We start from the raw sequence: 12,341 nt of genomic DNA on the forward strand, positions 1-12,341 counted from the left end.
CCAAGAAAAAGGCGAAGGAAGCGGCAAAAGTGGTAGCTCCGGCCAAGGAGGCCATTATCCAAAAGCCTACCACCAGTAATAACAAAGAGGAAATAAACAATGAGTAGGTGTTATCCCCGGCCAAGGAAGCCATTACCCAGAGGGCTACCACCAGTAAAAAAGTAACCAGTGAGGAAGAGGTGGTAGCCCCGGTTAAGGAGGCCATTAACCAGGAGGCTACCACCAGCAATGAAGGGGTGGCGGCTCAAGAAGAAGAACACAAAATGGAGTTCCAGGTGGTCTCACGAAAAAGACCAAAAGCAGTAACACCAGAGAAAGCTAAACTCTTCCCAAAAAGGGAAAAGAAAGTCCCAGAGGTGGCCAGAAAGGCAACAGCTGAAAAATTAATCGAAAGTAAAGGAACAACAGAAGAGGTGGTAGAAGACGCTATAAAAAAGTACGAGACGGTGGCAGGTGCGAAAATGAACCAGGAAAAATCAGTTGGTTTGCAACTCGGCACCTGGAGAGGCAAGCCAACTCCTCCCAACAGCATTTTGGGTCGCTGGACGGAGGGTCCTGTTAAATTGCTCGGGTCTGGTTCGGTCCAGACCTCCAGATAGAGAAAAATTGGAGTGAGATCACAGGCAAGGTGACTGCCCTAACCCATACCTGGTCTGGAAGGACGTTATCCTTGCTAGGGAGAGCGGAGGTTGCGCAGGTGTTTATTGCATCTGTGATAACCTACCGCCTGACCGTCGTGCCGTGCCCCAATTTGTGGCTGAACAAGTTGGAACGGCTTCTATTCCGCTTTTGTGGAGTGGGAGACCACCACTTGTGAGGCGCTCTATCTGCTGCCAAAAACCGTTAAAGGGTGGGTTGGGGATGCCTTGGCTGATGGTGCGCAAATATGCGTTGAGGTTGGGACATCTCTGGCTTTACCTGGATGATGAACGGGTGTGGTTTCAGTACGTTAAGTTCTTTCCGCAGTTGGAGTCTCTGCGGGACTTGGGTCCATGGATAACGCGGAGACCTAGAATGGGTGATTGGTACAAGGAGTGCAGACAGGCACTTACGCTGTTCTCTCGGGCGAGCAATACCGGCAACTAGGCTACCACTGCGGATTTCTATAGCGAGTTAGTAATGGTTGAGTCTGATGACATCCTAGGAGAAACTCTAGGCTACGATGGAGACCAATTAGCTAGTGTCTTCGGTAGAACATTCGGGCCGGGGTACCTGGATAATTTCCAGAAATCCCTGGCTTGGTTGATCTATCGAGGGGCTTTACCAGTTCGAGAGAGTCAGTCACGGCATGGTTTTGACGTCCCTCCTACATGCCCGAGCTGCATGTGGGACAGTGAAACTGTTCCACAGGCCTTTGTGCATTGTGAGGAATTAAAGGGGCTGATTGCCTATGTCGAACGGCTGATGTCGGAAACAAAAAGAGTTCAGCTGTCGGCTGAGTCTGTCATAAAGTTTATACCACCTTCTTCCTTTAACAAGAAACGTAAGGTAAGTTTCTTCTGTGTAGTGGCCATACTGAAAGACACAGTATGGACGACGCGTAGAAGAGGAATTGAGACAGGTAACTTCCTCTTCGCACGCGGGTTGTTTAGTTTTTTTAACTATCACCTGGGGAGTAAGATCCGTCTGGAGATGAAGTTCCTGTCTCAAGGTATGTTTCGGAATAGATGGACGCCTGTAGTAAGAATGATGCGAGCGGAAGGTGTCGAGCTGGTATAGCCGGGTCTGGAGGAAGAAAAAAAAAAAAAGCAAGGAAAAAAAAAAGAGAGAAAGCAACCGGCGGGTTGATTAGAACCCCACATCGATTTTTTTCAATTTCGTAATTTTTATATATTCAATCGATTCTCCGATTTTTCTTGATTTTTCGATTTTTCATATTTATTTAAATTTTTAATCATGATTTAATTATAACAAACGTTATGTGTTGTGGTGTCCATGTTCGTCCCTCTCTATGTTCGCCTTTATAGACAATAAAGAAATTGTTACAATCACCTGAAATTGATCGGTTGGTTTGGATGTCTTTTTGTTGAAAGTATTGTTGGAAGTATTACAGTTTTATTGAACTTTTATTGTGTTTGTTTCGAAACACTTTATTTTACTGCCTTTTGGCAGATTTGTTAACAGTTTCCTTATTGGGGAACATTTTCCCCTTTTTGAATATTTTTTCTCATCATGTTGAGCATAATTTCATCAGATGTATCTTCAGCGGACGAAGATTTGAACCAACAAGTTCAGAAGTTGAACAGAAAATTGTTGAAAGACACAAAAGAAATGAAAATTACAGGTGGAAAACGAAAAGTAAACAACTTTGTATTGTCAGATGTAAGTTATGTGCAGTGGGACGAGAAGGAATTAACGCTGTCGGATGGGCCCGTAAGGTAGAGACCCAACGTAGCAATTATACCACAATAAGGTCTTTGACAAACCATCAGGAGCGTTTGGTAACCGAACTAGAGGAAATGTGTAAGGCTTTTCAGGAGCATTTCGCCCAGCTTTTCGAGAGAATATAATCATGCCATATTTCAGCTTCACATACTTTTAAGCAGACTCCCTCATCATACACCCGAAATGCAAACACACATCTTTCACACACATAACACTTGCTACCATACAATGCATCCTCACTAATTGACAGGCAAGGTACTCACTTCATATTCAATCTTCGTATAATCTTAACCGACTTTCTATCGTATATTGTCATCACATACTCTATATACACTTTCATCAAATACTCTCAAATATACGTAATCATCATATACCACATTAAATACTCTAAATAAAATCACATACCCTAACATTACTAAGAGTTCTCAGTTCACGTACTCGTCTAATAACGTTCACGCTTCACTCACAGTTTGACGTACTCACGAACTGAAGGTCTTAGACATGTTCTCTATCCTTAATGAAGGAGTGCGTGTGAATGTTTTCTTGACGGTATTGTAAAGTGTTTCCGCTCATCAAATTTCACTTCAGTAACATACAATCGAGGTCAAGACCACTATACTAAATTAGCCGACTATAAATAAAAATATTCATCTGACATTATACTGACATTACGAGAGGACAGACTAAATAGCACGACATGTTACCGGCTACTAAATATTGTTCTTTACTCACATTGGCATATTAAACAAATCTAATTATATATTTTTCAAATTTGTTTCATTTTCGTTATAGTCAAATACGCATGTGTGTGTATGTGTGTGTGTGAGTGTGTATGCGTGTGTGTGTGTGTGTGTGTGTGTGTGTGTGTGTGTGCGTGTGTGTATAGATAGATAGCTAGATAGATAGATAGATAGATAGATAGATAGATAGATAGATAGACCAGAACTTCCATCAATTATGTTTTGATAAAAAGTGGATGCATTTTGCAGTGTCCGTTGCAGTCACTTGATAGCGACTATGACTTGATAGATATTTATTTTAGATGCCTATGTAGCAGATACAGACGCCATTTCTAGACCCTTGCCTTTAACCCAGCAACACGTCGTTGATGTGAAAGGTAGAGAGAGAAAGGGCTGTATCTGTTTTAGGCTGGTACTCATTTTCAGTTGAGTAGATTGATGCAGCGTGAAGCACAACGCTTTGCTCAAAGAGACTACTCTCGACCAAGCCAGGAATCGAGTCCACAAACTTATAATCATGCACTCAACATGCTCTACTACTTTTTCCAATGTTCTGAAATATTTATGAAGATTATAAATCATTGCAGCAAAAAAAAAAAAATTTATTGTTATCTCTTTGCTTGATATTAAACTGCTGGGAGTATCAATTGTTACATGATATTCGATGAGGCTTACTTGTTTTGATTGCAATTTGCATAAATAAATGGTCAAAACAACAAATCAATTGTTAAAGAATATTTATTGATAGAAACAATGCAATTCTAAATATTATGCAGTATGTTGCTGTTCCGCTCCATCTCAAATCACTTAATTATCATGTATAATGTTATATATAGTATATTTAAATTATTTTATGTGCTAAACCATACAACATATATCAGTTTTATTCGTAACTGACGTACAGGGAGAATAAAACGAATGATATCATATCAATCTATGAATACGTGAATGTCATATATAAAATAATAAAAAGTGATTTGTTAGTTGTTTTTTTTTCCTAATAAATACTCATTTTTAAAATTAGTTTTCGTGTTAATTTTACATGTTCTGAAATGAAATTCTTTATTATAATCAAATTAATAATCCACGTTTTTGGCGTGGTTATTTTATACTTCCATAAACCATTTAATTAACGCTAAATCATTGTTTTGAAGAAATCCGATAAATATAATTATTAGAAAAATTATATAGATATGAGGAGGAAGATCATTTGATTTAATGTGTGATAGATTTTTTTAAACGTTTCACCAAAATAGAATCTTCCCAAAAAGGAATCTTTTCTCCTATTTTTTAAATAAAGTTTAGGTGAAGTCTTGGAAATCAGGTCATAGTTTAGTTTGTCTAGTAATAGAAAACTTCTTGAATTATGATAACATTTGTCGCTCATGATATCTGTTGACTTTACTGTCATTAATATTCTATCTGAACAGCACACTTGTGTTTATTTAATGAGTCGTAGCACTAAACACCTCGTTATAGATGTATTTCCCAGGTGTACTCGTTGTTCAGGGGGTATAAGTTACCATAACGGAACACGCAATCACACATGATATCTGGTCGCTGTGAACATGATTATTTTACATACATACAGATGCGTATTTCCTGAAACAAACCATTATAGTCGTTGATAGGTGAGTGCATGCGTGTTCAGATAATGAAATTTAAAACTATATCTCTGCAAAGCAGACATCAGTAAATTTGCTGTTTTTACTTTGTAAAATAATGCTTACGACTTAAATTTACTTGATTATGAGTTAAACAGGAATAAAAAACACAATCTAATTTAGATACAACATCTACAGCTTCAGTATGTATGTTAGACATGTGTAGTGAGACAATAAAAACAAATACTGTTGGAAAAGCCAAACGAAACAGAATAATGTTAGATCAGTCATTTGATAAATAACAGGAATATCTAAACTATTACTAATGCTATTTCTATCTAGGTCAAAATTTACTGGTTGTAAAGAGCGAAATTCCTGGGGGCAAAGTTCGATTACAGTAAGTTTAACTTAATTTCATAAACGCAATCTGATAATCACGAAGCGTAAGTCCAAATGAATATTCCGACTTTACTTATTTATTTATTTACTTATTTTAGCGATTTAAATTGCGATCCCTCGAGGACTTACTTGAATAACAATCCACACCCTTTGTCTCATCAGTAAAATTCCGAATGCAATTCCCATCCCTCCTCGCTCTCTGTGTACTGTATATATATATATATATATATATATATATATATATATATATATATATATATATATATATATACGTAATTGTTATATGAGGCAATAAACGAACGATATGCGTGTATGTGTTTGTATGTATGTATGTATGTATGTATGTATGTATGTATGTGTATGTCTTCTGTTTTTAATCATTTAGATTCTTCCTCTGAAGAAGGAGCTGATTTCTAGCTGGCTCCATCATAGTAATATAGATAGCAAAAACAATGTCACATTTTAAATCTGAGAAAAGCCTTTCATAGTTTTAGTGTTCTGCTTATAGATTGTATTTGTAATGTTCAAGTAATTTGGCTGGTTTCTTTTTCTGAAAATCTAAGCTTATCCGGACTAACAGTTAGGCATTTACTACAAAATCAATTGCTCCTATTATTATTCATATAAATGTATATTTGTAATCAGGATATAGAAGCTGGAGGTTCTGAAGCAGTTGTCCATAGTTATCTTTGATTTTCAAAGAGATATTCACATCAGCAGGACAACTGATCTCTATGATGGTAAATACTTTCTCTTGTCCGTCTCAAACAACATTATCCTGCCTGTTATGCTTACATTTCACAGATGTTTTGATGGGAATGGGAAAGACTTCCGCCTGTCCCCACTATTTTCTCACAAATTTGTTTATTGTTAAAATTTTTTGGCCAAAAATCCCCGTTTTCGGATAGGGAGGTTCCGGAAAATTGCAAAGAATCGGCATTGTTAATTTACGTCATGCCGCATAGGGAGGTAATGTATGTATGTATGTATGTATGTATGTATGTATGTATGTATGTATGTATATATGTATATATGTATGTATTTATGTATGTATGCATGCATGCATGTACCCATGTACGTATGCATGTATATATGTATGTATGTATGTATGAATTCACTCATCCAATCCATCCTCATATGCATGAGTGCATACATACATACATACATACATTAGATAGATAGATAGATAGATAGATAGATAGATAGATAGAGACATGCATATATATGTGTGCACACATTCTTTGAAACTGAAAATTCCAAAACCCAGATGGGTACATTACTCCATTTATCTGAAGCTAAACAATCGTTGGAACCTCATACTTTCGCGAGCATTTGAAGAAAAGGATTGTTATCTGGTTAACCATATATTTTCCTCCTCTGTCCACATGATATTTAGATCGGTCTGCTCTGTAATATGTATCTAGATATTCCATTTTAATAATTTGCGTTTGGACAGCATTTTTTTCGTTATATTTTTTTGTTTTTGGTTGTGGTTATGGGGGTGGCATGAACATCATTTGGTATTCCGACCTATATAGTTAGAATTAAGCGAATGAGGAGTGTTTTAAACTACAATAATCAAAATATAATGTGATTAGAAGCACATATTTTGTGTCAAATATTATGAAAGAAAAACAAACTACTCTAGCAACATTACATCTAAAAATTGAAGTTTGTAATCATTTTAGACCTGTTAACTGAAAGTGGTCACGTATATAAGAGAAGAAAAAAAAAGCTATTTTACTTCTATAATGTTAGTGGTTCAGTTGCTTTTGTTTTTTATTTAAGTCGGTCCTCTCGTATTAAATCCGATATGGCAAAAATAATACCTAATGAATATAAATTTTAAAACAGTCACGATTGGGGCTGCAGAAACGCAAAAACGGAGTAAAATACATTTTCCCATAATTTCACTGATTTGCTGATAAAAAATATTAATAAATTTAAATCTAAAACTGATAATTTGCACTATAATAAATACGAATACCAGCTATTTAACAGGTTAAAATAGAAATATCCACTGCTTCAGGTTATGCTTAATTTTCTCTGTTTTCTATTGAAGTAATTACCAGTTATGTTCTAGGGATTCTGTTTATGAAAAATAATCAAATCATAATATAACATAATATAATAACAGTTCGCATAGAAAAATAACGAAACTAATAGTGAAAAATGCACGTAAGAAAATTCATGCACTACTTAGTGCGTGCTCTTTTAACTCCACCCAGTTGAAAGGGAACGTCTCAAAGCAAAGAATTTCCTTTGACCTGTGGAAATAAATTTTTAGATAGTCATAAATTCTGATTCGTCTCATGGGGAGATATTTACATTCAAATAGTCTTTGTATTCTAAAGTTCGCTGCAAAATAAATAAACTTATGAAAACGTCAAATATAAAATTTCTGAAATCCTATACCTAAAATAAAAATATTGTTTTTCTGTGAATAATTTTGCCAAGTATTTTCCTTTTGAAACCATATAGTATGACTTTGAGAAATGCTGACAGGTTATTAGTTGTATTGATAACTTTTCTTATTTTGTTGTGCTAAGAATGTGACTCAGTATCATAAAATGAAATTCTTTCTTAAATTAACAAATTAACAAGAAAATATATTAGAAGAATCAATATAATTTCACTGCAGAAAAACAAATGCCAACTGATTATAAAGAGACAATAAAATTTAAATAGTTGTTTACTTCTTACGACTTTTATTTATTAAAATCTTTCATGTAAACATTTTTTTTCTTTAGTGATAACATCTGGCATATACTGGCATCTGCTAAATTATGTATTCGTTTCGTTTTACGACTATGCATACAACTCTACATACGATAGGAATAAAAGCAAATGGGATATATTCATGTTCATTTCTTCCTGAAGGATATTTGTAGCATTAAATTTTTACAGATTAAGTGATTCTGTTAAATAGTTCTATCCAAGTAGAATGACATATCAATACTGTAAATAAAAATATCGTAGTGCGATGCAGGAATGCATATTTAGAATGAGGAAACAGTACAAGTGTGAGACTTTTTTTAAACTCAAACAACAGCAATCGCTACTGGACTTCAGAATCAGTTTACAGGGAGTTATTTCTATTTTTCTTTATGTTTTTTTTTTACTTCAATAACATTAAAAAACAAGTTCTATCATCATTATAATAATTTAACCAGCGAAAGAGGATTTGGTAGAATCAGTACAACATCAGACATACTGCCATGTGACGGTTAGCCGCGTCTTTATGATGTGAGAGCAAATTCTGCCGAGGCTGACCTTATCCTTTTGTGGTCGATAAAATAAGTATTGGTCAATAAGAAGGTTTAATATAATCGATTGTTCTATAACCGCAAAGTCCCTTATATCCAATGTTTCAAATCATTAAATTGATATACTTTAATTTGACCTACGTTCTCATCACCAGAGAGACGTAGCCTCAGCCTCGAATCGGAACAAGCTTAACTTATGTGCTACCGAATTCACCAAAACGTACGACGTTATATTGAGAGTATAACTGCAATTAGGATTTATTCAGCGAAATGCTAATTTAACACTTCTTGAAAGTATTGATATGTGCTATTAATTTATGATAAAACAGAAAAAAGAGATGTGATATTCATGCATTTACCAAGACATTTATTCCATTCTAAGTCATCAGTTCCATGAAAGGAGTCATAGGTACTTTACAGTAACCCTTCTGTGCTTGTCATAAAATTTGCTTGAAAGAATACAATGGTAGTTGCTTGTTGCCTTTCTTTAAGAATAATCTTTATATGACATCATTTTCCCGTCTTGATGCAAACCAATTCTACGCGTACATCTAAGTATTAGGAGCAAAAAGGGCTGAGACAAAATAAATTACAAACCATTTTCTCCAACTTTCTAACAATTCCATTAATCTGGAGCCCTTGACTAGTACTTATATTACCAACACCGAAAAGTATGAAACACAAAGTTGATTTTGTTGGGATTTGGACTCCGATCGTAAAAAGCAGGGACAGATACTGCGAAGCACCTTGGCTATCGGTCGCCTTAAGACATCCATAGCACAGGGCTAAATAATTTCAGCCAAAGAAGAATCCAATTTGTGTCACCAAGTCGAGTTGTCGTGATGCTGAAGTCTTTCTCTCTATAAATTTTATATTAGTTTCTTTTTACTCTGGCATGAAACCCTAACACTTTATGAAATAACAGTGTAATATTAATGCCTTTTGCATTGACATTATAAAATAAGTGATGTGAGAAGACTTTAAGTAGAGTTCGAAATCACGTCAAAGTCACAGATTATCAGGAATTCGTGATGATATTAACTATTCTATTGTGCTTGTATGGCGGCTGAATACACCGTGCTAAAATTACATCGAGTCAAAATTGAATGTATAGCTTTAGCGGACTTCACTCGTTATTAGGATAGTACGCTAAAAAAAGTCTTGGACGCCGAAAAGTTTCCAGATTATACTTGATTTAACTAAAATATTTCATTACTTTCGAATAAACCTTTATTGTCGACTAACGTAAAGAACTCGAAATTTGGTTTGTTAAAGGTTGATAAATAGCATAGAAGAGAATTATATTTGTATTGCAATGTCTATTCGCTGTAAATTTAAATTCTTGCTCAACATATATTCTGTCTTAGTTCTGCCACAGCATGCATGCCATAGTATCAAATTTTAGAGTTTAGTTCATATCACCAATAGATTCATAATAGATCAGTGACATAGATGTAACAAATCCATTTGAATTTATTTCACCGAGTCAAAGTTAAACGGAAAGATACTACTTATTGTTTATGTCGTAAAAGTTTTAGAAACTTCGAAATATATAAAATAAATCTTTTTCACAGTGAAACTCGAAGCAGATAAAGCTATAAATGTTAGCATGTTGAATATTGGGTTAAAAAGAAGCCAAAGGTTGCAAATAGGAATAGAAACTAAAGAATACTACTAAAGAAGTTACAGTTTTCATTGGTTAGAATAGTGCTTCTAAAATGGATGGAAAAAATATTTAAAATTCGATGTGTTGCTTTGGTATAATGGAAGTGCATCTGTAATGTGCATAGATGATATGAAACCGAAGGGATTTGTTAACCCAATAATCAACATACTATCATCTATAGTTTTATCTACTTCGAATTTCATCGTTAATAGAGATACTACGTGTTCACTACTATGACCTGATGCGCTACTGTATCCCATCAAATAAATCTGAATTTGGTAAGAGCTAAAGAGCAAAACAATTTTTTCGTTCCCTCATAACTTGAAAACATGAGGGATATATAGACGGTAAAACGAAAGAGGGAGGTAATTTGGGTTCTCTTTCGAGCAATGTATTTCTGACTCGTGTGTTGTGTTTGCGTATGCGTGTCTTCTTATATTGCAAGATGTCATGATAATCACACTTCCTGGATCTACAAACATCGACAGCTGTATACACATTACTTTGCAAAATCTTGTGACCTTCATTTAAAAAGAACATATCTGTAGACCAGCCTTTTGTCATCTAATCCTCTAAGAACTATTTGAACGTTTTGTCGCTCAATTTATCTGTCGTAGATCTATAGACGATATTGAGACAACAGTCATTGTGGACAGGAGCGGGAATTGTTATCAGTGACTGAGCTTTTGTTCGTTTATCCGCAACAATGGGCAGTATGTGTGTGTGTGTATGTGCATGTGTGTGAGTGGGTGTGTGAGTGGGTGTGTATGTATGTGTATGCGAGTGAGAGAGAGAGAGAGAGAGAGAGAGAGAGAGAGAGCGTGTGTGCTTGTGCATACTTTCCCACTATGTATTGATGCGTGCCCTTGTGAGTCTATGTTACGTATTTACATCTTAAGATATACATATATGCACACGAACACACAGATGCACACATGCATGTATATATTTATATATAAATATACATGTATGTATGTACGTATGTAAGTATATGCAAACGCACACCCATGATGTCGGTACATATTCATAAGAGGAAGTGAGCAAAGCTTGTGGGCATGTCGTGAATTATTGTATTCTGTATTTCCGAAGCCTATTTTAATCAACCTGTTTCTAAGTCATGTTATCATATTGTTTCGAACAATTTAGGCAGGTGCAGGTGCGTGTGAGGTAACATTAATTGATTACTGCACACACGTACACGCACTCTCACACAGGCTCACATACAGGCTCACACACGCGCACACACATATAAAAGGTTATGCTTAGGTTGAACAAGTGCAGATGGCTGTATACTTCCAAGTTCGATCTCATTTCACGACGTTTTGGTTAAACTTCTAATAGCATAACCTTGGGTAGCCCAATACTCGGAAGTAGAATTTTCGAGACAGAAACTGTAGGGAAGCTTGCCTTGTGTGTATGTATGTATGTATGTATGTATGTATGTAAATACATACACTGAGAACTGTGATATTTTGTTGTGGTGACAATGGTTGCGTGTTGATTAATGGAAGAGATGGTTGAGATTTTTTGAAGTTATAAAGTCCTGCCCATGAACAATTCATTTTTGCAAATTGAAATTTAGCCTTGGTACAAATAACTATCCTTGCCGCTACCAGCACTACCTGACTACCAACAACAAACAGACCATTTACCTCACAAACAACAAATAAATATCATCACCACTGCTACTACCATTTAACATTCTCATCTCTATTTTTCACTTTTTTCCTCCAGTTTTCTCTTCCTCTTTTTTTAGCTGACCTTCTCTTACCATTTCTTGTTTTTTTTTTAGGGTTGTCACTCGAGAGTTGTCACCTTAATGTGAGGCAAAAAGTAGGTGAGAACTTACTACCTTATTAATATATAAATAAAAATATAACAAATGAATAGAATTGAAATAGAAGCAAATTCGAGGAGAAAATTGACTTAGTAAAGATTTCTATAGAATGAATGTATAGAATATACAATATATTACATACTGGCTACAACATCGATTCCCCCATAGAGCTGTCCTTGACATCTCTAATCTTATACTATTAATGCCTTAAAGCGGTGGATCGGCAGAAACGCTAGAGCATAACAAGACGATCACTCAGAATTAGTTTATAATTCTGATACAGATCTCTTTTACGTGTGATAGTTAAAACAGTTAAACTGTATTGGTAAGTGTGGAAAATCGTAGCAAGAATGGAACCATTTTTTTGCTGTATTTATAGACACCATCCGCTAGTTATCAACCATCTTCAGATGAATTTTAGGGCTTTCAAAATATGTCATTAGA

The sequence above is a fragment of the Octopus bimaculoides genome, chromosome 2, assembly GCF_046866305.1.
Source record: "Octopus bimaculoides isolate indiv1 chromosome 2, ASM4686630v1, whole genome shotgun sequence".
NCBI lineage: Eukaryota > Metazoa > Mollusca > Cephalopoda > Octopoda > Octopodidae > Octopus > Octopus bimaculoides.